This window comes from Pseudophryne corroboree, unplaced genomic scaffold (assembly GCF_028390025.1).
Source record: "Pseudophryne corroboree isolate aPseCor3 unplaced genomic scaffold, aPseCor3.hap2 scaffold_337, whole genome shotgun sequence".
Classification (NCBI taxonomy): Eukaryota; Metazoa; Chordata; class Amphibia; order Anura; family Myobatrachidae; genus Pseudophryne; species Pseudophryne corroboree.
The window spans coordinates 440,069-465,196 of record NW_026970004.1 but is presented as its reverse complement, the minus strand read 5'-3'; the positions used below and the strand labels follow the sequence as shown (position 1 = coordinate 465,196).

At 42.9% G+C, this 25,128-nt stretch overlaps 6 non-coding genes and 3 pseudogenes across 6 annotated transcripts; 3 read left to right on the top strand and 6 right to left on the bottom strand.

The window, feature by feature from the left end:
* Positions 1 to 15,515: 15,515 nt before the first annotated feature.
* On the bottom strand, positions 15,516 to 15,650 carry LOC135019877 (U1 spliceosomal RNA; annotated as a pseudogene).
* A 152-nt stretch (positions 15,651 to 15,802) lies between these two features.
* On the bottom strand, positions 15,803 to 15,966 carry LOC135019716 (U1 spliceosomal RNA). Its single transcript, XR_010217237.1, has one exon. It is a non-coding gene; the product is annotated as a U1 spliceosomal RNA (small nuclear RNA).
* Positions 15,967 to 18,327: 2,361 nt separating this feature from the next.
* Positions 18,328 to 18,483, top strand: LOC135019913 (U1 spliceosomal RNA). The gene has a single exon (XR_010217406.1). It is a non-coding gene; the product is annotated as a U1 spliceosomal RNA (small nuclear RNA).
* Positions 18,484 to 19,157: 674 nt separating this feature from the next.
* On the top strand, positions 19,158 to 19,321 carry LOC135019804 (U1 spliceosomal RNA). Its single transcript, XR_010217317.1, has one exon. It is a non-coding gene; the product is annotated as a U1 spliceosomal RNA (small nuclear RNA).
* A 152-nt stretch (positions 19,322 to 19,473) lies between these two features.
* Positions 19,474 to 19,636, top strand: LOC135019871 (U1 spliceosomal RNA). Its single transcript, XR_010217376.1, has one exon. It is a non-coding gene; the product is annotated as a U1 spliceosomal RNA (small nuclear RNA).
* A 3,303-nt stretch (positions 19,637 to 22,939) lies between these two features.
* Positions 22,940 to 23,103, bottom strand: LOC135019690 (U1 spliceosomal RNA). Its single transcript, XR_010217212.1, has one exon. It is a non-coding gene; the product is annotated as a U1 spliceosomal RNA (small nuclear RNA).
* A 692-nt stretch (positions 23,104 to 23,795) lies between these two features.
* On the bottom strand, positions 23,796 to 23,937 carry LOC135019854 (U1 spliceosomal RNA; annotated as a pseudogene).
* Positions 23,938 to 24,089: 152 nt separating this feature from the next.
* LOC135019962 (U1 spliceosomal RNA) lies at positions 24,090 to 24,253 on the bottom strand. The gene has a single exon (XR_010217456.1). It is a non-coding gene; the product is annotated as a U1 spliceosomal RNA (small nuclear RNA).
* Positions 24,254 to 24,945: 692 nt separating this feature from the next.
* LOC135019813 (U1 spliceosomal RNA) lies at positions 24,946 to 25,087 on the bottom strand (annotated as a pseudogene).
* Between the last annotated feature and the right edge of the window lie 41 nt (positions 25,088 to 25,128).

Below are 25,128 nucleotides of genomic sequence, written 5' to 3'. Positions count from 1 at the left end.
TATCGGCAAGGAAAAGCGGTATTGTACCTTTGCATTTTTCTCCCAAACGAAATACACTAGAATGAAAATTTTAAAGCCTCCTGTTAGTGCTTCATCTACACGTTATAGCCCTGAATTTTCCAATGCCTATCTCTTTGCAAAAGAGAGATATCGGCAAGGAAAAGCTGTATTGTACCTTTGCATTTTTCTCCCAAACGAAGGACACTAGAATGAAAATTTTAAAGCCTCCTATTAGTGCTTCATCTACACGTTATAGCCCTGAATTTACCAATGCCTATCTCTTTGCAAAAGAGAGATATCGGCAAGGAAAAGCTGTATTGTACCTTTGCAGTTTTCTCCCAAACGAAGGACACTAGAATGAAAATTTTAAAGCCTCCTGTTAGTGCTTCATCTACACGTTATAGCCCTGAATTTTCCAATGCCTATCTCTTTGCAAAAGAGAGATATCGGCAAGGAAAAGCTGTATTGTACCTTTGCATTTTTCTCCCAAACGAAGGACACTAGAATGAAATTTTTTAAGCCTCCTGTTAGTGCTTCATCTACACGTTATAGCCCTGAATTTTCCAATGCCTATCTCTTTGCAAAAGAGAGATATCGGCAAGGAAAAGCTGTATTGTACCTTTGCATTTTTCTCCCAAACGAAAGACACTAGAATGAAAATTTTAAAGCCTCCTGTTAGTGCTTCATCTACACGTTATAGCCCTGAATTTTCCAATGCCTATCTCTTTGCAAAAGAGAGATATTGGCAAGGAAAAGCTGTATTGTACCTTTGCATTTTTCTCCCAAACGAAGGACACTAGAATGAAAATTTTTAAGCCTCCTGTTAGTGCTTCATCTACACGTTATAGCCCTGAATTTTCCAATGCCTATCTCTTTGCAAAAGAGAGATATCGGCAAGGAAAAGCTGTATTGTACCTTTGCATTTTTCTCCCAAACGAAAGACACTAGAATGAAAATTTTAAAGCCTCCTGTTAGTGCTTCATCTACACGTTATAGCCCTGAATTTTCCAATGCCTATCTCTTTGCAAAAGAGAGATATCGGCAAGGAAAAGCTGTATTGTACCTTTGCATTTTTCTCCCAAACTAAAGACACTAGAATGAAAATTTTAAAGCCTACTGTTAGTGCTTCATCTACACGTTATAGCCCTGCATTTTCCAATGCCTATCTCTTTGCAAAAGAGAGATATCGGCAAGGAAAAGCTGCATTGTACTTTTGCATTTTTCTCCCAAACGAAAGACACTAGAATGAAAATTTTAAAGCCTCCTGTTAGTGCTTCATCTACACGTTATAGCCCTGAATTTTCCAATGCCTAGCTCTTTGCAAAAGAGAGATATTGGCAAGGAAAAGCTGTATTGTACCTTTGCATTTTTCTCCCAAACGAAAGACACTAGAAGGAAAATTTTAAAGCCTCCTGTTAGTGCTTCATCTACACGTTATAGCCCTGAATTTTCCAATGCCTATCTCTTTGCAAAAGAGAGATATCGGCAAGGAAAAGCTGTATTGTACCTTTGCATTTTTCTCCCAAACTAAAGACACTAGAATGAAAATTTTAAAGCCTACTGTTAGTGCTTCATCTACACGTTATAGCCCTGAATTTTCCAATGCCTAGCTCTTTGCAAAAGAGAGATATTGGCAAGGAAAAGCTGTCTTGTACCTTTGCATTTTTCTCCCAAACGAAGGACACTAGAAAGAAAATTTGAAAGCCTCCTGTTAGGCCATCATCTACACGACATAGCCCTGAATTTTCAAATGCGCAGCACTTTGCAAAAGAGAGATATTGGTAAGGAAAAGCTGTCTTGTACCATTGCATTTTTCTCCCAAACGAAGGACACTAGAATGAAAATTTTAAAGCCTCCTGTTAGTGCTTCATCTACACGTTATAGCCCTGAATTTTCCAATGCCTATCTCTTTGCAAAAGAGAGATATCGGCAAGGAAATGCTGTATTGTACCTTTGCATTTTTCTCCCAAACGAAAGACACTAGAATGAAAATGTTAAATCCTGCTGTTAGTGCTTCATCTACACGTTATAGCCCTGCATTTTCCAATGCCTATCTCTTTGCAAAAGAGAGATATCGGCAAGGAAAAGCTGCATTGTACTTTTGCATTTTTCTCCCAAATGAAAGACACTAGAATGAAAATTTTAAAGCCTCCTTTTAGTGCTTCATCTACACGTAATAGCCCTGAATTTTCCTATGCCTATCTCTTTGCAAAAGAGAGATATCGGCAAGGAAATGCTGTATTGTACCTTTGCATTTTTCTCCCAAACGAAAGACACTAGAATGAAAATTTTAAAGCCTACTGTTAGTGCTTCATCTACACGTTATAGCCCTGCATTTTTCAATGCCTATCTCTTTGCAAAAGAGAGATATCGGCAAGGAAAAGCTTCATTGTACTTTTGCATTTTTCTCCCAAACGAAAGACATTAGAATGAAAATTTTAAAGCCTCCTGTTAGTGCTTCATCTACACGTTATAGCCCTGAATTTTCCAATGCCTAGCTCTTTGCAAAAGAGAGATATTGGCAAGGAAAAGCTGTATTGTACCTTTGCATTTTTCTCCCAAACGAAAGACACTAGAATGAAAATTTTAAAGCCTCCTGTTAGTGCTTCATCTACACGTTATAGCCCTGAATTTTCCAATGCCTATCTCTTTGCAAAAGAGAGATATCGGCAAGGAAAAACTGTATTGTACCTTTGCATTTTTCTCCCAAACGAAAGACACTAGAATGAAAATTTTAAAGCCTCCTGTTAGTGCTTCAACTACACGTTATAGCCCTGAATTTTCCAATGCCTATCTCTTTGCAAAAGAGAGATATCGGCAAGGAAAAGCTGCATTGTACTTTTGCATTTTTCTCCCAAACGAAAGACACTAGAATGAAAATTTTAAAGCCTCCTTTTAGTGCTTCATCTACACGTAATAGACCTGAATTTTCCAATGCCTATCTCTTTGCAAAAGAGAGATATCGGCAAGGAAAAGCTGTATTGTACCTTTGCATTTTTCTCCCAAACGAAGGACACTAGATTGAACATTTTAAAGCCTCCTATTAGTGCTTCATCTACACGTTATAGCCCTGAATTTTCCAATGCCTAGCTCTTTGCAAAAGAGAGATATCGGCAAGGAAAAGCTGTATTGTACCTTTGCATTTTTCTCCCAAACGAAAGACACTAGAATGAAAATTTTAAAGCCTCCTGTTAGTGCTTCATCTACACGTTATAGCCCAGAATTTTCCAATGCCTATCTCTTTGCAAAAGATAGATATCGGCAAGGAAAAGCTGTATTGTACCTTTGCATTTTTCTCCCAAACGAAGGACACTAGAATGAAAATTTTAAAGCCTCCTATTAGTGCTTCATCTACACGTTATAGCCCTGAATTTACCAATGCCTATCTCTTTGCAAAAGAGAGATATCGGCAAGGAAAAGCTGTATTGTACCTTTGCAGTTTTCTCCCAAACGAAGGACACTAGAATGAAAATTTTAAAGCCTCCTGTTAGTGCTTCATCTACACGTTATAGCCCTGAATTTTCCAATGCCTATCTCTTTGCAAAAGAGAGATATCGGCAAGGAAAAGCTGTATTGTACCTTTGCATTTTTCTCCCAAACGAAGGACACTAGAATGAAAATTTTTAAGCCTCCTGTTAGTGCTTCATCTACACGTTATAGCCCTGAATTTTCCAATGCCTATCTCTTTGCAAAAGAGAGATATCGGCAAGGAAAAGCTGTATTGTACCTTTGCATTTTTCTCCCAAACGAAAGACACTAGAATGAAAATTTTAAAGCCTCCTGTTAGTGCTTCATCTACACGTTATAGCCCTGAATTTTCCAATGCCTATCTCTTTGCAAAAGAGAGATATTGGCAAGGAAAAGCTGTATTGTACCTTTGCATTTTTCTCCCAAACGAAGGACACTAGAATGAAAATTTTAAAGCCTCCTGTTAGTGCTTCATCTACACGTTATAGCCCTGAATTTTCCAATGCTTATCTCTTTGCAAAAGAGAGATATTGGCAAGGAAAAGCAGCATTGTACTTTTGCATTTTTCTCCCAAACGAAAGACACTAGAATGAAAATTTTAAAGCCTCCTGTTAGTGCTTCATCTACACGTTATAGCCCTGAATTTTCCAATGCCTATCTCTTTGCAAAAGAGAGATATCGGCAAGGAAAAGCTGTATTGTACCTTTGCATTTTTCTCCCAAACGAAAGACACTAGAATGAAAATTTTAAAGCCTCCTGTTAGTGCTTCATCTACACGTTATAGCCCTGCATTTTCCAATGCCTATCTCTTTGCAAAAGAGAGATATCGGCAAGGAAAAGCTGTATTGTACCTTTGCATTTTTCTCCCAAACGAAAGACACTAGAATGAAAATTTTAAAGCCTCCTATTAGTGCTTCATCTACACGTTATAGCCCTGCATTTTCCAATGCCTATCTCTTTGCAAAAGAGAGATATCGGCAAGGAAAAGCAGCATTGTACCTTTGCATTTTTCTCCCAAACGAAAGACACTAGAATGAAAATTGTAAAGCCTCCTGTTAGTGCTTCATCTACACGTTATAGCCCTGCATTTTCCAATGCCTAGCTCTTTGCAAAAGAGAGATATTGGCAAGGAAAAGCTGTATTGTACCTTTGCATTTTTCTCCCAAACGAAAGACACTAGAATGAAAATTTTAAAGCCTCCTGTTAGTGCTTCATCTACACGTTATAGCCCTGAATTTTCCAATGCTTATCTCTTTGCAAAAGAGAGATATTGGCAAGGAAAAGCAGCATTGTACTTTTGCATTTTTCTCCCAAACGAAAGACACTAGAATGAAAATTTTAAAGCCTCCTGTTAGTGCTTCATCTACACGTTATAGCCCTGAATTTTCCAATGCCTAGCTCTTTGCAAAAGAGAGATATTGGCAAGGAAAAGCTGTATTGTACCTTTGCATTTTTCTCCCAAACTAAGGACACTAGATTGAACATTTTAAAGCCTCCTATTAGTGCTTCATCTACACGTTATAGCCCTGAATTTTCCAATGCCTAGCTCTTTGCAAAAGAGAGATATCGGCAAGGAAAAGCGGTATTGTACCTTTGCATTTTTCTCCCAAACGAAATACACTAGAATGAAAATTTTAAAGCCTCCTGTTAGTGCTTCATCTACACGTTATAGCCCTGAATTTTCCAATGCCTATCTCTTTGCAAAAGAGAGATATCGGCAAGGAAAAGCTGTATTGTACCTTTGCATTTTTCTCCCAAACGAAGGACACTAGAATGAAAATTTTAAAGCCTCCTATTAGTGCTTCATCTACACGTTATAGCCCTGAATTTACCAATGCCTATCTCTTTGCAAAAGAGAGATATCGGCAAGGAAAAGCTGTATTGTACCTTTGCAGTTTTCTCCCAAACGAAGGACACTAGAATGAAAATTTTAAAGCCTCCTGTTAGTGCTTCATCTACACGTTATAGCCCTGAATTTTCCAATGCCTATCTCTTTGCAAAAGAGAGATATCGGCAAGGAAAAGCTGTATTGTACCTTTGCATTTTTCTCCCAAACGAAGGACACTAGAATGAAAATTTTTAAGCCTCCTGTTAGTGCTTCATCTACACGTTATAGCCCTGAATTTTCCAATGCCTAGCTCTTTGCAAAAGAGAGATATTGGCAAGGAAAAGCTGTATTGTACCTTTGCATTTTTCTCCCAAACGAAGGACACTAGATTGAACATTTTAAAGCCTCCTATTAGTGCTTCATCTACACGTTATAGCCCTGAATTTTCCAATGCCTAGCTCTTTGCAAAAGAGAGATATCGGCAAGGAAAAGCGGTATTGTACCTTTGCATTTTTCTCCCAAACGAAATACACTAGAATGAAAATTTTAAAGCCTCCTGTTAGTGCTTCATCTACACGTTATAGCCCTGAATTTACCAATGCCTATCTCTTTGCAAAAGAGAGATATCGGCAAGGAAAAGCTGTATTGTACCTTTGCAGTTTTCTCCCAAACGAAGGACACTAGAATGAAAATTTTAAAGCCTCCTGTTAGTGCTTCATCTACACGTTATAGCCCTGAATTTTCCAATGCCTATCTCTTTGCAAAAGAGAGATATCGGCAAGGAAAAGCTGTATTGTACCTTTGCATTTTTCTCCCAAACGAAGGACACTAGAATGAAAATTTTTAAGCCTCCTGTTAGTGCTTCATCTACACGTTATAGCCCTGAATTTTCCAATGCCTATCTCTTTGCAAAAGAGAGATATCGGCAAGGAAAAGCTGTATTGTACCTTTGCATTTTTCTCCCAAACGAAAGACACTAGAATGAAAATTTTAAAGCCTCCTGTTAGTGCTTCATCTACACGTTATAGCCCTGAATTTTCCAATGCCTATCTCTTTGCAAAAGAGAGATATTGGCAAGGAAAAGCTGTATTGTACCTTTGCATTTTTCTCCCAAACGAAGGACACTAGAATGAAAATTTTAAAGCCTCCTGTTAGTGCTTCATCTACACGTTATAGCCCTGAATTTTCCAATGCTTATCTCTTTGCAAAAGAGAGATATTGGCAAGGAAAAGCAGCATTGTACTTTTGCATTTTTCTCCCAAACGAAAGACACTAGAATGAAAATTTTAAAGCCTCCTGTTAGTGCTTCATCTACACGTTATAGCCCTGAATTTTCCAATGCCTAGCTCTTTGCAAAAGAGAGATATTGGCAAGGAAAAGCTGTATTGTACCTTTGCATTTTTCTCCCAAACGAAGGACACTAGATTGAACATTTTAAAGCCTCCTATTAGTGCTTCATCTACACGTTATAGCCCTGAATTTTCCAATGCCTAGCTCTTTGCAAAAGAGAGATATCGGCAAGGAAAAGCGGTATTGTACCTTTGCATTTTTCTCCCAAACGAAATACACTAGAATGAAAATTTTAAAGCCTCCTGTTAGTGCTTCATCTACACGTTATAGCCCTGAATTTTCCAATGCCTATCTCTTTGCAAAAGAGAGATATCGGCAAGGAAAAGCTGTATTGTACCTTTGCATTTTTCTCCCAAACGAAGGACACTAGAATGAAAATTTTAAAGCCTCCTATTAGTGCTTCATCTACACGTTATAGCCCTGAATTTACCAATGCCTATCTCTTTGCAAAAGAGAGATATCGGCAAGGAAAAGCTGTATTGTACCTTTGCAGTTTTCTCCCAAACGAAGGACACTAGAATGAAAATTTTAAAGCCTCCTGTTAGTGCTTCATCTACACGTTATAGCCCTGAATTTTCCAATGCCTATCTCTTTGCAAAAGAGAGATATCGGCAAGGAAAAGCTGAATTGTACCTTTGCATTTTTCTCCCAAACGAAGGACACTAGAATGAAAATTTTTAAGCCTCCTGTTAGTGCTTCATCTACACGTTATAGCCCTGAATTTTCCAATGCCTATCTCTTTGCAAAAGAGAGATATCGGCAAGGAAAAGCTGTATTGTACCTTTGCATTTTTCTCCCAAACGAAAGACACTAGAATGAAAATTTTAAAGCCTCCTGTTAGTGCTTCATCTACACGTTATAGCCCTGAATTTTCCAATGCCTATCTCTTTGCAAAAGAGAGATATTGGCAAGGAAAAGCTGTATTGTACCTTTGCATTTTTCTCCCAAACGAAGGACACTAGAATGAAAATTTTAAAGCCTCCTGTTAGTGCTTCATCTACACGTTATAGCCCTGAATTTTCCAATGCTTATCTCTTTGCAAAAGAGAGATATTGGCAAGGAAAAGCAGCATTGTACTTTTGCATTTTTCTCCCAAACGAAAGACACTAGAATGAAAATTTTAAAGCCTCCTGTTAGTGCTTCATCTACACGTTATAGCCCTGAATTTTCCAATGCCTAGCTCTTTGCAAAAGAGAGATATTGGCAAGGAAAAGCTGTATTGTACCTTTGCATTTTTCTCCCAAACGAAGGACACTAGATTGAACATTTTAAAGCCTCCTATTAGTGCTTCATCTACACGTTATAGCCCTGAATTTTCCAATGCCTAGCTCTTTGCAAAAGAGAGATATCGGCAAGGAAAAGCGGTATTGTACCTTTGCATTTTTCTCCCAAACGAAATACACTAGAATGAAAATTTTAAAGCCTCCTGTTAGTGCTTCATCTACACGTTATAGCCCTGAATTTTCCAATGCCTATCTCTTTGCAAAAGAGAGATATCGGCAAGGAAAAGCTGTATTGTACCTTTGCATTTTTCTCCCAAACGAAGGACACTAGAATGAAAATTTTAAAGCCTCCTATTAGTGCTTCATCTACACGTTATAGCCCTGAATTTACTAATGCCTATCTCTTTGCAAAAGAGAGATATCGGCAAGGAAAAGCTGTATTGTACCTTTGCAGTTTTCTCCCAAACGAAGGACACTAGAATGAAAATTTTAAAGCCTCCTGTTAGTGCTTCATCTACACGTTATAGCCCTGAATTTTCCAATGCCTATCTCTTTGCAAAAGAGAGATATCGGCAAGGAAAAGCTGTATTGTACCTTTGCATTTTTCTCCCAAACGAAGGACACTAGAATGAAAATTTTTAAGCCTCCTGTTAGTGCTTCATCTACACGTTATAGCCCTGAATTTTCCAATGCCTATCTCTTTGCAAAAGAGAGATATCGGCAAGGAAAAGCTGTATTGTACCTTTGCATTTTTCTCCCAAACGAAAGACACTAGAATGAAAATTTTAAAGCCTCCTGTTAGTGCTTCATCTACACGTTATAGCCCTGAATTTTCCAATGCCTATCTCTTTGCAAAAGAGAGATATTGGCAAGGAAAAGCTGTATTGTACCTTTGCATTTTTCTCCCAAACGAAGGACACTAGAATGAAAATTTTTAAGCCTCCTGTTAGTGCTTCATCTACACGTTATAGCCCTGAATTTTCCAATGCCTATCTCTTTGCAAAAGAGAGATATCGGCAAGGAAAAGCTGTATTGTACCTTTGCATTTTTCTCCCAAACGAAAGACACTAGAATGAAAATTTTAAAGCCTCCTGTTAGTGCTTCATCTACACGTTATAGCCCTGAATTTTCCAATGCCTATCTCTTTGCAAAAGAGAGATATCGGCAAGGAAAAGCTGTATTGTACCTTTGCATTTTTCTCCCAAACTAAAGACACTAGAATGAAAATTTTAAAGCCTACTGTTAGTGCTTCATCTACACGTTATAGCCCTGCATTTTCCAATGCCTATCTCTTTGCAAAAGAGAGATATCGGCAAGGAAAAGCTGCATTGTACTTTTGCATTTTTCTCCCAAACGAAAGACACTAGAATGAAAATTTTAAAGCCTCCTGTTAGTGCTTCATCTACACGTTATAGCCCTGAATTTTCCAATGCCTAGCTCTTTGCAAAAGAGAGATATTGGCAAGGAAAAGCTGTATTGTACCTTTGCATTTTTCTCCCAAACGAAAGACACTAGAATGAAAATTTTAAAGCCTCCTGTTAGTGCTTCATCTACACGTTATAGCCCTGAATTTTCCAATGCCTATCTCTTTGCAAAAGAGAGATATCGGCAAGGAAAAGCTGTATTGTACCTTTGCATTTTTCTCCCAAACTAAAGACACTAGAATGAAAATTTTAAAGCCTACTGTTAGTGCTTCATCTACACGTTATAGCCCTGAATTTTCCAATGCCTAGCTCTTTGCAAAAGAGAGATATTGGCAAGGAAAAGCTGTCTTGTACCTTTGCATTTTTCTCCCAAACGAAGGACACTAGAAAGAAAATTTGAAAGCCTCCTGTTAGGCCATCATCTACACGACATAGCCCTGAATTTTCAAATGCGCAGCACTTTGCAAAAGAGAGATATTGGTAAGGAAAAGCTGTCTTGTACCATTGCATTTTTCTCCCAAACGAAGGACACTAGAATGAAAATTTTAAAGCCTCCTGTTAGTGCTTCATCTACACGTTATAGCCCTGAATTTTCCAATGCCTATCTCTTTGCAAAAGAGAGATATCGGCAAGGAAATGCTGTATTGTACCTTTGCATTTTTCTCCCAAACGAAAGACACTAGAATGAAAATGTTAAATCCTCCTGTTAGTGCTTCATCTACACGTTATAGCCCTGCATTTTCCAATGCCTATCTCTTTGCAAAAGAGAGATATCGGCAAGGAAAAGCTGCATTGTACTTTTGCATTTTTCTCCCAAATGAAAGACACTAGAATGAAAATTTTAAAGCCTCCTTTTAGTGCTTCATCTACACGTAATAGCCCTGAATTTTCCTATGCCTATCTCTTTGCAAAAGAGAGATATCGGCAAGGAAATGCTGTATTGTACCTTTGCATTTTTCTCCCAAACGAAAGACACTAGAATGAAAATTTTAAAGCCTACTGTTAGTGCTTCATCTACACGTTATAGCCCTGCATTTTTCAATGCCTATCTCTTTGCAAAAGAGAGATATCGGCAAGGAAAAGCTTCATTGTACTTTTGCATTTTTCTCCCAAACGAAAGACATTAGAATGAAAATTTTAAAGCCTCCTGTTAGTGCTTCATCTACACGTTATAGCCCTGAATTTTCCAATGCCTAGCTCTTTGCAAAAGAGAGATATTGGCAAGGAAAAGCTGTATTGTACCTTTGCATTTTTCTCCCAAACGAAAGACACTAGAATGAAAATTTTAAAGCCTCCTGTTAGTGCTTCATCTACACGTTATAGCCCTGAATTTTCCAATGCCTATCTCTTTGCAAAAGAGAGATATCGGCAAGGAAAAACTGTATTGTACCTTTGCATTTTTCTCCCAAACGAAAGACACTAGAATGAAAATTTTAAAGCCTCCTGTTAGTGCTTCAACTACACGTTATAGCCCTGAATTTTCCAATGCCTATCTCTTTGCAAAAGAGAGATATCGGCAAGGAAAAGCTGCATTGTACTTTTGCATTTTTCTCCCAAACGAAAGACACTAGAATGAAAATTTTAAAGCCTCCTTTTAGTGCTTCATCTACACGTAATAGACCTGAATTTTCCAATGCCTATCTCTTTGCAAAAGAGAGATATCGGCAAGGAAAAGCTGTATTGTACCTTTGCATTTTTCTCCCAAACGAAGGACACTAGATTGAACATTTTAAAGCCTCCTATTAGTGCTTCATCTACACGTTATAGCCCTGAATTTTCCAATGCCTAGCTCTTTGCAAAAGAGAGATATCGGCAAGGAAAAGCTGTATTGTACCTTTGCATTTTTCTCCCAAACGAAAGACACTAGAATGAAAATTTTAAAGCCTCCTGTTAGTGCTTCATCTACACGTTATAGCCCAGAATTTTCCAATGCCTATCTCTTTGCAAAAGAGAGATATCGGCAAGGAAAAGCTGTATTGTACCTTTGCATTTTTCTCCCAAACGAAGGACACTAGAATGAAAATTTTAAAGCCTCCTATTAGTGCTTCATCTACACGTTATAGCCCTGAATTTACCAATGCCTATCTCTTTGCAAAAGAGAGATATCGGCAAGGAAAAGCTGTATTGTACCTTTGCAGTTTTCTCCCAAACGAAGGACACTAGAATGAAAATTTTAAAGCCTCCTGTTAGTGCTTCATCTACACGTTATAGCCCTGAATTTTCCAATGCCTATCTCTTTGCAAAAGAGAGATATCGGCAAGGAAAAGCTGTATTGTACCTTTGCATTTTTCTCCCAAACGAAGGACACTAGAATGAAAATTTTTAAGCCTCCTGTTAGTGCTTCATCTACACGTTATAGCCCTGAATTTTCCAATGCCTATCTCTTTGCAAAAGAGAGATATCGGCAAGGAAAAGCTGTATTGTACCTTTGCATTTTTCTCCCAAACGAAAGACACTAGAATGAAAATTTTAAAGCCTCCTATTAGTGCTTCATCTACACGTTATAGCCCTGAATTTTCCAATGCCTATCTCTTTGCAAAAGAGAGATATTGGCAAGGAAAAGCTGTATTGTACCTTTGCATTTTTCTCCCAAACGAAGGACACTAGAATGAAAATTTTAAAGCCTCCTGTTAGTGCTTCATCTACACGTTATAGCCCTGAATTTTCCAATGCTTATCTCTTTGCAAAAGAGAGATATTGGCAAGGAAAAGCAGCATTGTACTTTTGCATTTTTCTCCCAAACGAAAGACACTAGAATGAAAATTTTAAAGCCTCCTGTTAGTGCTTCATCTACACGTTATAGCCCTGAATTTTCCAATGCCTAGCTCTTTGCAAAAGAGAGATATTGGCAAGGAAAAGCTGTATTGTACCTTTGCATTTTTCTCCCAAACGAAGGACACTAGATTGAACATTTTAAAGCCTCCTATTAGTGCTTCATCTACACGTTATAGCCCTGAATTTTCCAATGCCTAGCTCTTTGCAAAAGAGAGATATCGGCAAGGAAAAGCGGTATTGTACCTTTGCATTTTTCTCCCAAACGAAATACACTAGAATGAAAATTTTAAAGCCTCCTGTTAGTGCTTCATCTACACGTTATAGCCCTGAATTTTCCAATGCCTATCTCTTTGCAAAAGAGAGATATCGGCAAGGAAAAGCTGTATTGTACCTTTGCATTTTTCTCCCAAACGAAGGACACTAGAATGAAAATTTTAAAGCCTCCTATTAGTGCTTCATCTACACGTTATAGCCCTGAATTTACCAATGCCTATCTCTTTGCAAAAGAGAGATATCGGCAAGGAAAAGCTGTATTGTACCTTTGCAGTTTTCTCCCAAACGAAGGACACTAGAATGAAAATTTTAAAGCCTCCTGTTAGTGCTTCATCTACACGTTATAGCCCTGAATTTTCCAATGCCTATCTCTTTGCAAAAGAGAGATATCGGCAAGGAAAAGCTGTATTGTACCTTTGCATTTTTCTCCCAAACGAAGGACACTAGAATGAAAATTTTTAAGCCTCCTGTTAGTGCTTCATCTACACGTTATAGCCCTGAATTTTCCAATGCCTATCTCTTTGCAAAAGAGAGATATCGGCAAGGAAAAGCTGTATTGTACCTTTGCATTTTTCTCCCAAACGAAAGACACTAGAATGAAAATTTTAAAGCCTCCTGTTAGTGCTTCATCTACACGTTATAGCCCTGAATTTTCCAATGCCTATCTCTTTGCAAAAGAGAGATATTGGCAAGGAAAAGCTGTATTGTACCTTTGCATTTTTCTCCCAAACGAAGGACACTAGAATGAAAATTTTTAAGCCTCCTGTTAGTGCTTCATCTACACGTTATAGCCCTGAATTTTCCAATGCCTATCTCTTTGCAAAAGAGAGATATCGGCAAGGAAAAGCTGTATTGTACCTTTGCATTTTTCTCCCAAACGAAAGACACTAGAATGAAAATTTTAAAGCCTCCTGTTAGTGCTTCATCTACACGTTATAGCCCTGAATTTTCCAATGCCTATCTCTTTGCAAAAGAGAGATATCGGCAAGGAAAAGCTGTATTGTACCTTTGCATTTTTCTCCCAAACTAAAGACACTAGAATGAAAATTTTAAAGCCTACTGTTAGTGCTTCATCTACACGTTATAGCCCTGCATTTTCCAATGCCTATCTCTTTGCAAAAGAGAGATATCGGCAAGGAAAAGCTGCATTGTACTTTTGCATTTTTCTCCCAAACGAAGGACACTAGAATGAAAATTTTAAAGCCTCCTGTTAGTGCTTCATCTACACGTTATAGCCCTGAATTTTCCAATGCCTAGCTCTTTGCAAAAGAGAGATATTGGCAAGGAAAAGCTGTATTGTACCTTTGCATTTTTCTCCCAAACGAAAGACACTAGAATGAAAATTTTAAAGCCTCCTGTTAGTGCTTCATCTACACGTTATAGCCCTGAATTTTCCAATGCCTATCTCTTTGCAAAAGAGAGATATCGGCAAGGAAAAGCTGTATTGTACCTTTGCATTTTTCTCCCAAACTAAAGACACTAGAATGAAAATTTTAAAGCCTACTGTTAGTGCTTCATCTACACGTTATAGCCCTGAATTTTCCAATGCCTAGCTCTTTGCAAAAGAGAGATATCGGCAAGGAAAAGCTGTATTGTTTTTGCAGTTGGATCGCTTATTGTGATTGCATTCCAACCTGAATCAGGCCCTATTACCTATCACAATGCGCTGCGGGCAGTACAAAATTGGGTTAATATAGGAGTAAAACTCCCAGACCTGTGCTCCTTAACTGTACCTGGTGGCTAGTGGAGCGGCTGCCCAGTAATCAGTGTCCACGCCAGTGCGCACACGGTCCACCCCCTACGGCCACGCTCCCCTTCATCAGCGGCCTCGTGATCCGGAAGGGCGGTGTGTGTGTGACTGACCTTAGGAAGAAACTGGAGCCTCCGCTGCAGTGACCCAGCAACCAGGGCACGGGAGTATACAGCGCCGCTGGGAGTGATGAAGCTGCAGTAAAGATGTCTATTAGACCTAGCCTGCTGCAGCCCTTGTAGATTCTCATAAAACAAGTTCTTCTTTTCTTGTCAAAATTAATAGCTAAGAATAGGCTGCCTGAGGCAGGCCCCTGTTAAGTGGCCTGCTACTGAAGGCACCAACTACAAACTGAGCTCCCTGTTCATGGAAGCGGGGTTATAGAGGAGGATGCGCTGAGCATCTTGGGAACAGTCAAAAGCTTTGAGCCGGTTGGTGCCTCAGATCAAGATCCTACTCTACACCCCAATGTGAATCCTTGTGGAGTCCAGTGTACCCCACAGAAGAAATTAATGTGTCACACCCATTGGCAGCAACCTTAGAATAGCTGCTGACGGGCACAATTGAGAAAGGAAGGGGGGGGGGGACATTTGAATCCAGCACATAGATGCAATTCAAATATGTAATTTGTACCTTCCTATTTTAAAATATAATGGATGAACCTCACCCTGTGAGAACAATCTTCATGATCAAGAGATCTCATATGCAAAATAAGTATGAGTTGGGATAGGGCTGGGGAGGGTGGCTGCTCGGGCAGCCCCTCCCCCGTCAAGTTAAGGAGATTCAACTGAGGACGCACAAGGGAACTCTCGTCTGGGGACAACAACTGCAGGGAGACCACATCTGTTCAGATGAACATGGGAGGGTGGAAGGCTGCCTAATACTGAAGCACCCCCAAACAACAAACCAAATGCAACAACTAGTACAAGCATTCCTGGGGGAAGGTCTGCAGAAGACGGATTTGCATACAGTGATGTCATCCAAGCAGTGGGCCAAAGTTGGCTGGAACCCTCATCTGCATATGAAAAGAGAAAAGGGGTATGCAGGGCATGGCGGCCTTTTGCGGCGCTTGGATGACCCTTAGTTCGCATTAAACACCTCCACCCTCCGTCGGTGTGGGGCTCATGTTGGCTATGCCCCAGCCCCTGAAGCATTCAAGCTGATTTCTTGCAGCAGCTGGGCACTGTAACAGCTCCAGAGCTGCTCTGTAAGGCAAGTAAAAGGGTGTGGGCCCTGCAGCACTACCTGTAGTTTGCATTGTGCATCGGAAGGCACAAAGTAAGCAGACAGGAGGAGAAGTCAGGATAGTGCACAAGGGTATAGAAGGGAGGGGCTCAAGAAAAAAGAAGTGGAAACAGACAGCAAACTAGGCTGGAGAGAGACCTGAGACAAAGAGATCTGAATTATATGAGAGCCGACTAGGGGAAACACAAATTATGCAATCAAGTTTCCCATATTTGGGGAAATCGCAGGGGCAGCACACCCAGAGTGCAATGGGTGAGCCTTGCCCTGGGAGAAGCAACTTCATGATCATAGTATCTCACCTGGCAGGTAAGTAGGAGTTGGGCTAGAGCTGGGGAGGGTCGCTGCTCGGGCACCCCCCTGTCAAGTGAAGGAGATCCAACTGAGGCAGCACAAGGGAACTCTTGAAAGAAGAACAAGGCTAGAGGAAGATCTGAGACAAAGAAATCTGACTTTTACCAGAGCTGACCAGAGGAAAGCACAAACACAGTCCCCCACTACCACAAATAATGCAGTTGAGTTTCCCACATTTGGGGAAATCACAGAGGTCAGCATACCCAGAACGCAATGAATGAACCTAACCCTGGGAGAACAATCTTCATGACCATGGTATCTCCTATGCAAAATAAGTATGATTTGGGATAGGGCTGGGGAGGGCCGCTGCTCAGGCACATCTCTGTCAAGTAAAGGAGATTCAACTGAGGCAGCACAAGGGAACTCTCATCTGGGGACAACAACTGCAGGGAGAACACATATTTTCAGATGAACATGGGAGGGCAGAAGGCTGCCTAATACTGAAGCACCCCCAAACAACAAACCAAATGCAACAACTAGTGCAAGCATTCCTGGGGGAAGGCCTGCCGCAGATGGATTTGCATATGGTGATGTCATCCAAGCAGTGGGTCAAAGTTGGCTTCAACCCTCGTCTGCATATGAAAAGAGAAAAGGGGCATGCAGGGCATGGCGGCCTTTTGCGGCGCTTGGCTGACCCCTAGTTTGCATTAAACACCTCCACCCTCCGTCGGTGTGGGGCTCATGTTGGCTATGCCCCAGCCCCTGAAGCATTCAAGCTGATTTCTTGCTGCAGCTGGGCACTGTAACAGCTCCAGAGCTGCTCTGTAAGGCAAGTAAAAGGGTGTGGGCCCTGCAGCACTACCTGTAGTTTGCATTGTGCGTTGGAAGGCACAAAGTAAGCAGACAGGAGAAGTCTGGAGAGTGCACAAGGGCATAGAAGGCAGCGGCTCAAGAAAAGAGAAGTGGAAACAGACAGCAAACTAGGCTGGAGAGAGACCTGAGACAAAGAGATCTGAATTATACGAGAGCCGACCAGGGGAAACACAAATTATGCAGTCAAGTTTCCCACAGGAGTATATAGGATACGACCCAGTGGTACCTGACGACATAGATACTAACAGCTATTTAATAACATTACGCTAGAAAGTGATTATTAGCAACATATATATCTATATAAACAACCCCGCCAGGGTTGTGCCTTCAAAAATAATCACACACGGACACGCTTTTTAAACCTTTTTTTCACATCTCTTTATTCTTCTTATGCACATGTATGTTAGTTCTGTGATTTTAACCTTTATGTTTCACTGCAGTTTGGGATAATAATATTAATATTTATCCAATTTTAATACATACTTAATAAAGGTTATATTTTATGATTCATTCATTCTGTCCAGTGCGTCAACAGTGCAGATTTCTTCTTGTTTTTTCTCCCAAATTCTATAACAATGACAGTAAATGTTGTTTCTTTTCAAACAGAACTTTCTTGACCATGCTTCTTGCTTGAAAGATCTGGGAGCACATGGAAAACAGTACAAACCATGCAGTATCACAAGAGCCTTTATTTGATATTTCATGAAGATAGAGCAGAATTGAGGACACGTCAACTATTTCTGCCGAAGGTGGTTCATCTTTCCACATGGTGCCTTTGGCCACTGACACCTTCGTTGAGTCAAAGTCTCTGGCTGTGGTCAGAACTTTGAAAATTTATGTCACCAGAACGGTTCAGATTAGGAAAACAGAGGCTCTGTTTGTCCTGTATGCTCCCAACAGGATTGGGTGTCCTGCTTCCATGTAGACAATTATGCGCTGGATCTGTGGTAAGATTCAGCATGCTCATTCCACGGCAGGATTGCCGTTACTGAATTAGGTGAAGACCCATTCTACTAGAAAGGTGGGTTCATCCTGGGCAGCTGGTCGGGGAGTCTCGGCATTGCAACTTTGCCGAGCAGCTATTTAGTAAACACTTTTGCTAAGTTTTACAAGTTTTAGAGTAAAGGAGATTCAACTGAGGCAGCACAAGGGAACTCTCATCTGGGGACAACAACTGCAGTGAGAACACATATTTTCAGATGAACATGGGAGGGCAGAAGGCTGCCTAATACTGAAGCACCCCCAAACAACAAACCAAATGCAACAACTAGTACAAGCATTCCTGGGGGAAGGTCTGCAGAAGACGGATATGCATATAGTGATGTCATCCAAGCAGTGGGCCAAAGTTGGCTGGAACCCTCATCTGCATATGAAAAGAGAAAAGGGGTATGCAGGGCATGGCGGCCTTTTGCGGCGCTTGGATGACCCTTAGTTCGCATTAAACACCCCCACCCTCCTTCGGTGTGGGGCTCATGTTGGCCATGCCCCAGCCCCTGAAGCATTCAAGCTGATTTCTTGCAGCAGCTTGGCACTGTAACAGCTCCAGAGCTGCTCTGTAAGGCAAGTAAAAGGGTGTGGGCCCTGCAGCACTACCTGTAGTTTGCATTGTGCATTGGAAGGCACAAAGTAAGCAGACAGGAGGAGAAGTCAGGATAGTCCACAAGGGTATAGAAGGGAGGGGCTCAAGAAAAAAGAAGTGGAAACAGACAGCAAACTAGGCTGGAGAGAGACCTGAGACAAAGAGATCTGAATTATATGAGAGCCGACCAGGGGAAACATAAATTATGCAGTCAAGTTTCCCACATTTGGGGAAATCGCAGGGGCAGCACACCCAGGTGAGATACTATAATCAGGAAGGTGCTTCTCCCAGGGCAAGGCTCACCCATTGCACACTGGGTGTGCTGCTCCTACGATTTCCCCAAATGTGGGACACTTGACTGCATAATTTGTGTTTCCTCTGGTCGGCTCTCGTATAATTCAGATCTCTTTGTCTCAGGTCTCTCTCCAGCCTAGTTTGCTCTCTGTTTCCACTTCTTTTTTCTTGAGCCCCTCCCTTCTATACCCTTGTGCACTATCCTGACTTCTCCTCCCGTCTGCTTACTTTGTGCCTTCCAATGCACAATGCAAACTACAGGTAGTGCTGCAGGGCCCACACCCTTTTACTTGCCTTACAGAGCAGCTCTGGAGCTGTTACAGTGCCCAGCTGCTGCAAGAAATCAGCTTGAATGCTTCATGGGATGGGGCATGGCCAACATGAGCCCCACACCAAAGGAGGGTGGGGGTGTTTAATGCGATCTAGGGGTCATCCAAGCACCGCAAAAGGCCGCCATGCCCTGCACGCCCCTTTTCTCTTTTCATATGCAGATGAGGGTTGAAGCCAACTTTGACCCACTGCTTGGATAACATCACCATATGCAAATCCATCTGCTGCAGGCCTTCCCCCAGGAATGCTTGCACTAGTTGTTGCATTTGGTTTGTTGTTTGGGGGTGCTTCAGTATTAGGCAGCCTTCTGCCCTCCCATGTTCATCTGAAAATATGTGTTCTCCCTGCAGTTGTTGTCCCCATATGAGAGTTCCCTTGTGCTGCCTCAGTTGAATCTCCTTTACTTGACAGAGATGTGCCTGAGCAGCGGCCCTCCCCAGCCCTATCCCAAATCATACTTATTTTGCATAGGAGACACCATGGTCATGAAAATTGTTCACCCAGGGTGAGGTTCATTCATTGCATTCTGGGTATGCTGACCCCTGTGATTTACCCAAATGTGCGAAACTCGCCTGCATTATTTGTGGTAGTTGGGGACTGTGTTTGTGTTTTCCGCTGGTCAGCTCTGGTAAAAGTCAGATTTCTTTGTCTCAGATCTTCCTCTAGCCTTGTTCTTCTTTCGAGAGTTCCATTGTGCTGCCTCAGTTGGATCTCCTTCACTTGACAGGGGGGTGCCCGAGCAGCGACCCTCCCCAGCTCTAGCCCAACTCCTACTTACCTGCCAGGTGAGATACTATGATCTTGAAGGTGCTTCTCCCAGGGCAAGGCTCAACCATTGCACTCTGGGTGTGCTGCCCCTGCGATTTCCCCAAATATGGGAAACTTGACTGCATAATTTGTGTTTCCCCTGGTCGGCTCTCGTATAATTCAGATCTCTTTGTCTCAGGTCTCTCTCCAGCCTAGTTTGCTGTCTGTTTCCACTTCTCTTTTCTTGAGCCGCTCCCTTCTATGCCCTTGCGCACTATCCTGACTTCTCCCGTCTGCTTACTTTGTGCCTTCCAACGCACAATGCGAACTACAGGTAGTGCTGCAGGGCCCACACCCTTTTATTTGCCTTACAGAGCAGCTCTGGAGCTGTTACAGTGCCCAGCTGCTGCAAGAAATCAGCTTGAATGCTTCAGGGGCTGGGGCATAGCCAACATGAGCCCCACACCGAAGGAGGGTGGAGGTGTTTAATGCGAACTAGGGGTCATCCAAGCGCCGCAAAAGGCTGCCATGCCCTGCATAACCCTTTTCTCTTTTCATATGCAGATGAGGGTTCCAGCCAACTTTGGCCCACTGCTTGGATGACATCACCGTATGCAAATTCGTCTCCTGCAGACCTTCCCCCAGGAATGCTTGTACTAGTTATTGCATATGGTTTGATATTTGATGGTGCTTCAGTATTAGGCAGCCTTCCGCCCTCCCATGTTCATCTGAAAAAATGTGGTCTCCCTGCAGTTGTTGTCCCCAGACGAGAGTTCCCTTGTGCTTCCTCAGTTGAATCTCCTTAACTTGACGGGGGAGGGGCTTGCCCGAGCAGCCACCCTCCCCAGCCCTATCCCAACTCATACTTATTTTGCATATGAGATCTCTATATCATGAAGATTGTTATCACAGGGTGAAGTTCATCCATTATATTTTAAAATAGGAAGGTTCAAATTACATATTTGAATTGCATCTATGTGCTGGATTCAAATGCCCCCCCCCCTTCCTTTCTCAATTGTGCCCGTCAGCAGCTATTCTAAGGTTGCTGCCAATGGGTGTGACACATTAATTTCTTCTGTGGGGTACACTGGACTCCACAAGGATTCACATTGGGGTGTAGAGTAGGATCTTGATCTGAGGCACCAACCGGCTCAAAGCTTTTGACTGTTCCCAAGATGCTCAGCGCATTCTCCTCTATAACCCCGCTTCCATGAACAGGGAGCTCAGTTTGTAGTTGGTGCCTTCAGTAGCAGGCCACTTAACAGGGGCCTGCCTCAGGCAGCCTATTCTTAGCTATTAATTTTGACAAGAAAATAAGAACTTTTTTTATGAGAATCTACAAGGGCTGCAGCAGGCTAGGTCTAATAGACATCTTTACTGCAGCTTCATCACTCCCAGCGGCGCTGTATACTCCCGTGCCCTGGTTGCTGGGTCACTGCAGCGGAGGCTCCGGTTTCTTCCTAAGGTCAGTCACACACGCACCGCCCTTCCGGATCACGAGGCCGCTGATGAAGGGGAGCGTGGCCGTAGGGGGTGGACCGTGTGCGCACTGGCGTGGACACTGATTACTGGGCAGCCGCTCCACGAGCCACCAGGTACAGTTAAGGAGCACAGGTCTGGGGTTTTTTCTCCCATATTAAACCAATTTTGTACTGCCCGCAGCGCATTGTGATAGGTAATAGGGCCTGATTCAGGTTGGATTGCAATCACAGTAAGCGATCCAACTGCAAAAATTGCTAAGAGCATACGCATGTGCCTGCATTTTCTGCGGCACCCCGCAGAGAATGCGATCGCCTCTGCCTGTCAATCGGGGCAGGGGGGGAGAGGGGGGTCAGCAACACTCCATTTCCAAGTCAGGGATGGAGCGGTGCGGGGGCAAGGCTTCAAAATGGGGTCTGCAACGGAGTAGACACAGGGGGCGTGGTCACAGCGGCTGTATGACATCACATTCAGCCGCTGTGATCACAAAAATGGTGGCGGCTTCCTGCGCGTACATACAGTCTGCACCAGCAGGAGGCTACACCATTTTTTATGATCACGCTGAACTGCAGTGCGACTGCAATTACAGATTGGTCAAGAAGGGAGGCGTCATGCTGGGTGGCCATGTCCTGTCACTGTGCAGGAGCCAGCACCGCTCACACACTAGTCCCCGGGTGCAGCCCCCAACCCCCGGGACACCCGGAGCAACAAAATGTAGATTCAGGCCACCAGGCCACGCCCCTACCTATGAAACCATGCCTCCTTTTTACCATTGCGCTGCTTATCTGCGCGCACTGCATTACAATCTCCTTCGCCACCTCTCTGGGTGTCACCAGTGATAGTGACACCTCTGCCATGCTTGTAGCAGCTGGTCCTAAGATCTACGCCTCAAGCCCTGAGTGTTTGCCCTTGTGACTTGTTGATCATCATAGCGAAGCAGATGCTTACAGAAAACTGCAGGGGCTTAGATTGAAAATAAAAAAATATATGGGTATAAGGTAGAGAGGAGCGGGTTCGGTTCTCCGAGAACCGAATTCCCCACGAACTCCACGTGGTTTACACTGGTCCGAGGCAGGCTCGGTTGTTCCCGCCTGACTCGGAAAACCTGAACAAGGGAAAATGTCATCATCCCGCTGTCGGATTCTCGCGAGATTCGGATTTCATATAAAGAGCTGCGCGTTGCCGCCATTTTTACTCGTGCATTGAAGAGGGAGCGGAGAGGACGTGGCTATGTTCTCTCAGTGGAAATCTCAATATCAGTGCTCAGTATCAGTGGTTACTTATTGCTGCTCAGTAATACTAGTAGTGTGTCTCTCCTGCTCAGTGTCAGTTCTCAGTAGTATCCTCATCAGTGCTCAGTATCACTGCTCATTGTCTTGTGCTGCATTGTGGTGCTCAGCATACTACAGTACATTACTAATAGTCCAGTGCTGCATCTTGCTGCTCAGTGTCAGTTCTAGTATCCTCATCAGTGCTCACTATCACTGCTCATTACATTGTGGTGTTCTGTATACTACAGTAACATAGTAATATAGTAACATATAGTAATATAGTTTTTGAGGTTGAAAAGAGGCAAATTGCCCATCGTGTTCAACCTGTTTTAAGTTGTGATGATTCTACATACTTGCTGAATAATGTTTTATGACTAGTTAACTACTACAACTCATGTTACCCCCGGATTAACCATGTTGATATTTTAAGTATTATAACCTTGGATAGCTTTTTCATTCAGAAATGTATCCATTCCTTTTTTAAATCCAATTACAGAGTCCGCCATTACCACCTTCCCTGGCAGGGAATTCCACATCCTGATTGCCCTAACAGTGAAGATCATAGTATCTCACCTGGCAGGTAAGTAGGAGTTGGGCTAGAGCTGTGGAGGATTGCTGCTTGGGCACCCCCTGTCAAGTGAAGGAGATCCAACTGAGGCAGCACAAGGGAACTCTCGAAAGAAGAACAAGGCTAGAGGAAGATCTGAGACAAAGAAATCTGACTTTTACCAGAGCTGACCAGAGGAAAGCACAAACACAGTCCCCCACTACCACAAATAATGCAGTCGAGTTTCCCACATTTGGGGAAATCACAGGGGTCAGCATACCCAGAATGCAATGAATGAACCTCACCCTGGGAGAACAATCTTCATGACCAAGGTATCTCCTATGCAAAATAAGTATGATTTGGGATAGGGCTGGGGAGGGCCGCTGCTCAGGCACATCTCTGTCAAGTAAAGGAGATTCAACTGAGGCAGCACAAGGGAACTCTCATCTGGGGACAACAACTGCAGGGAGAACACATATTTTCAGATGAACATGGGAGGGCAGAAGGCTGCCTAAAACTGAAGCACCCCCAAACAACGAACCAAATGCAACTACTAGTGCAAGCATTCCTGGGGGAAGGCCTGCAGCAGATGGATTTGCATATGGTGATGTCATCCAAGCAGTGGGTCAAAGTTGGCTTCAACCCTCGTCTGCATATGAAAAGAAAAAAGGGGTGTGCAGGGCATGGCGGCCTTTTGCGGCGCTTGGATGACCCCTAGTTCGCATTAAACACCTCCACCCTCCTTCGGTGTGGGGCTCATGTTGGCTATGCCCCAGCCCCTGAAGCATTCAAGCTGATTTCTTGCAGCAGCTGGGCACTGTAACAGCTCCAGAGCTGCTCTGTAAAGCAAGTAAAAGGGTGTGGGCCCTGCAGCACTACCTGTAGTTTGCATTGTGCGTTGGAAGGCACAAAGTAAGCAGATGGGAGAAGTCAGGATAGTGCACAAGGGTATAGAAGGGAGGGGCTCAAGAAAAAAGAAGTGGAAACAGACAGCAAACTAGGCTGGAGAGAGACCTGAGACAAAGAGATCTGAATTATATGAGAGCCGACCAGGGGAAACACAAATTATGCAGTCAAGTTTCCCACATTTGGGGAAATCGCAGGGGCAGCACAGCCAGAGTGCAATGGGTGAGCCTTGCCCTGGGAGAAGCATCTTCATGATCATAGTATCTCACCTGGCAGGTAAGTAGGAGTTGGGCTAGAGCTGGCGAGGGTCGCTGCTCGGGCACCCCCCTGTCAAGTGAAGGAGATCCAACTGAGGCAGCAAAAGGGAACTCTCGAAAGAAGAACAAGGCTAGAGGAAGATCTGAGACAAAGAAATCTGACTTTTACCAGAGCTGACCAGAGGAAAGCACAAACACAGTCCCCCACTACCACAAATAATGCAGTTGAGTTTCCCACATTTGGGGAAATCACAGGGGTCAGCATACCCAGAATGCAATGAATGAACCTAACCCTGGGAGAACAATCTTCATGACCATGGTATCTCCTATGCAAAATAAGTATGATTTGGGATAGGGCTGGGGAGGGCCGCTGCTCAGGCACATCTCTGTCAAGTAAAGGAGATTCAACTGAGGCAGCACAAGGGAACTCTCATCTGGGGACAACAACTGCAGGGAGAACACATATTTTCAGATGAACATGGGAGGGCAGAAGGCTGCCTAATACTGAAGCACCCCCAAACAACAAACCAAATGCAACAACTAGTGCAAGCATTCCTGGGGGAAGGCCTGCAGCAGATGGATTTGAATATGGTGATGTCATCCAAGCAGTGGGTCAAAGTTGGCTTCAACCCTCGTCTGCATATGAAAAGAATAAAGGGGTGTGCAGGGCATGGCGGCCTTTTGCGGCGCTTGGATGACCCCTAGTTCGCATTAAACACCTCCACCCTCCTTCGGTGTGGGGCTCATGTTGGCTATGCCCCAGCCCCTGAAGCATTCAAGCTGATTTCTTGCAGCAGCTGGGCACTGTAACAGCTCCAGAGCTGCTCTGTAAAGCAAGTAAAAGGGTGTGGGCCCTGCAGCACTACCTGTAGTTTGTATTGTGCGTTGGAAGGCACAAAGTAAGCAGACGGGAGAAGTCAGGATAGTGCACAAGGGTATAGAAGGGAGGGGCTCAAGAAAAAAGAAGTGGAAACAGACAGCAAACTAGGCTGGAGAGAGACCTGAGACAAAGAGATCTGAATTATATGAGAGCCGACCAGGGGAAACACAAATTATGCAGTCAAGTTTCCCACATTTGGGGAAATCGCAGGGGCAGCACACCCAGAGTGCAATGGGTGAGCCTTGCCCTGGGAGAAGCATCTTCATGATCATAGTATCTCACCTGGCAGGTAAGTAGGAGTTGGGCTAGAGCTGGGGAGGGTCGCTGCTCGGGCACCC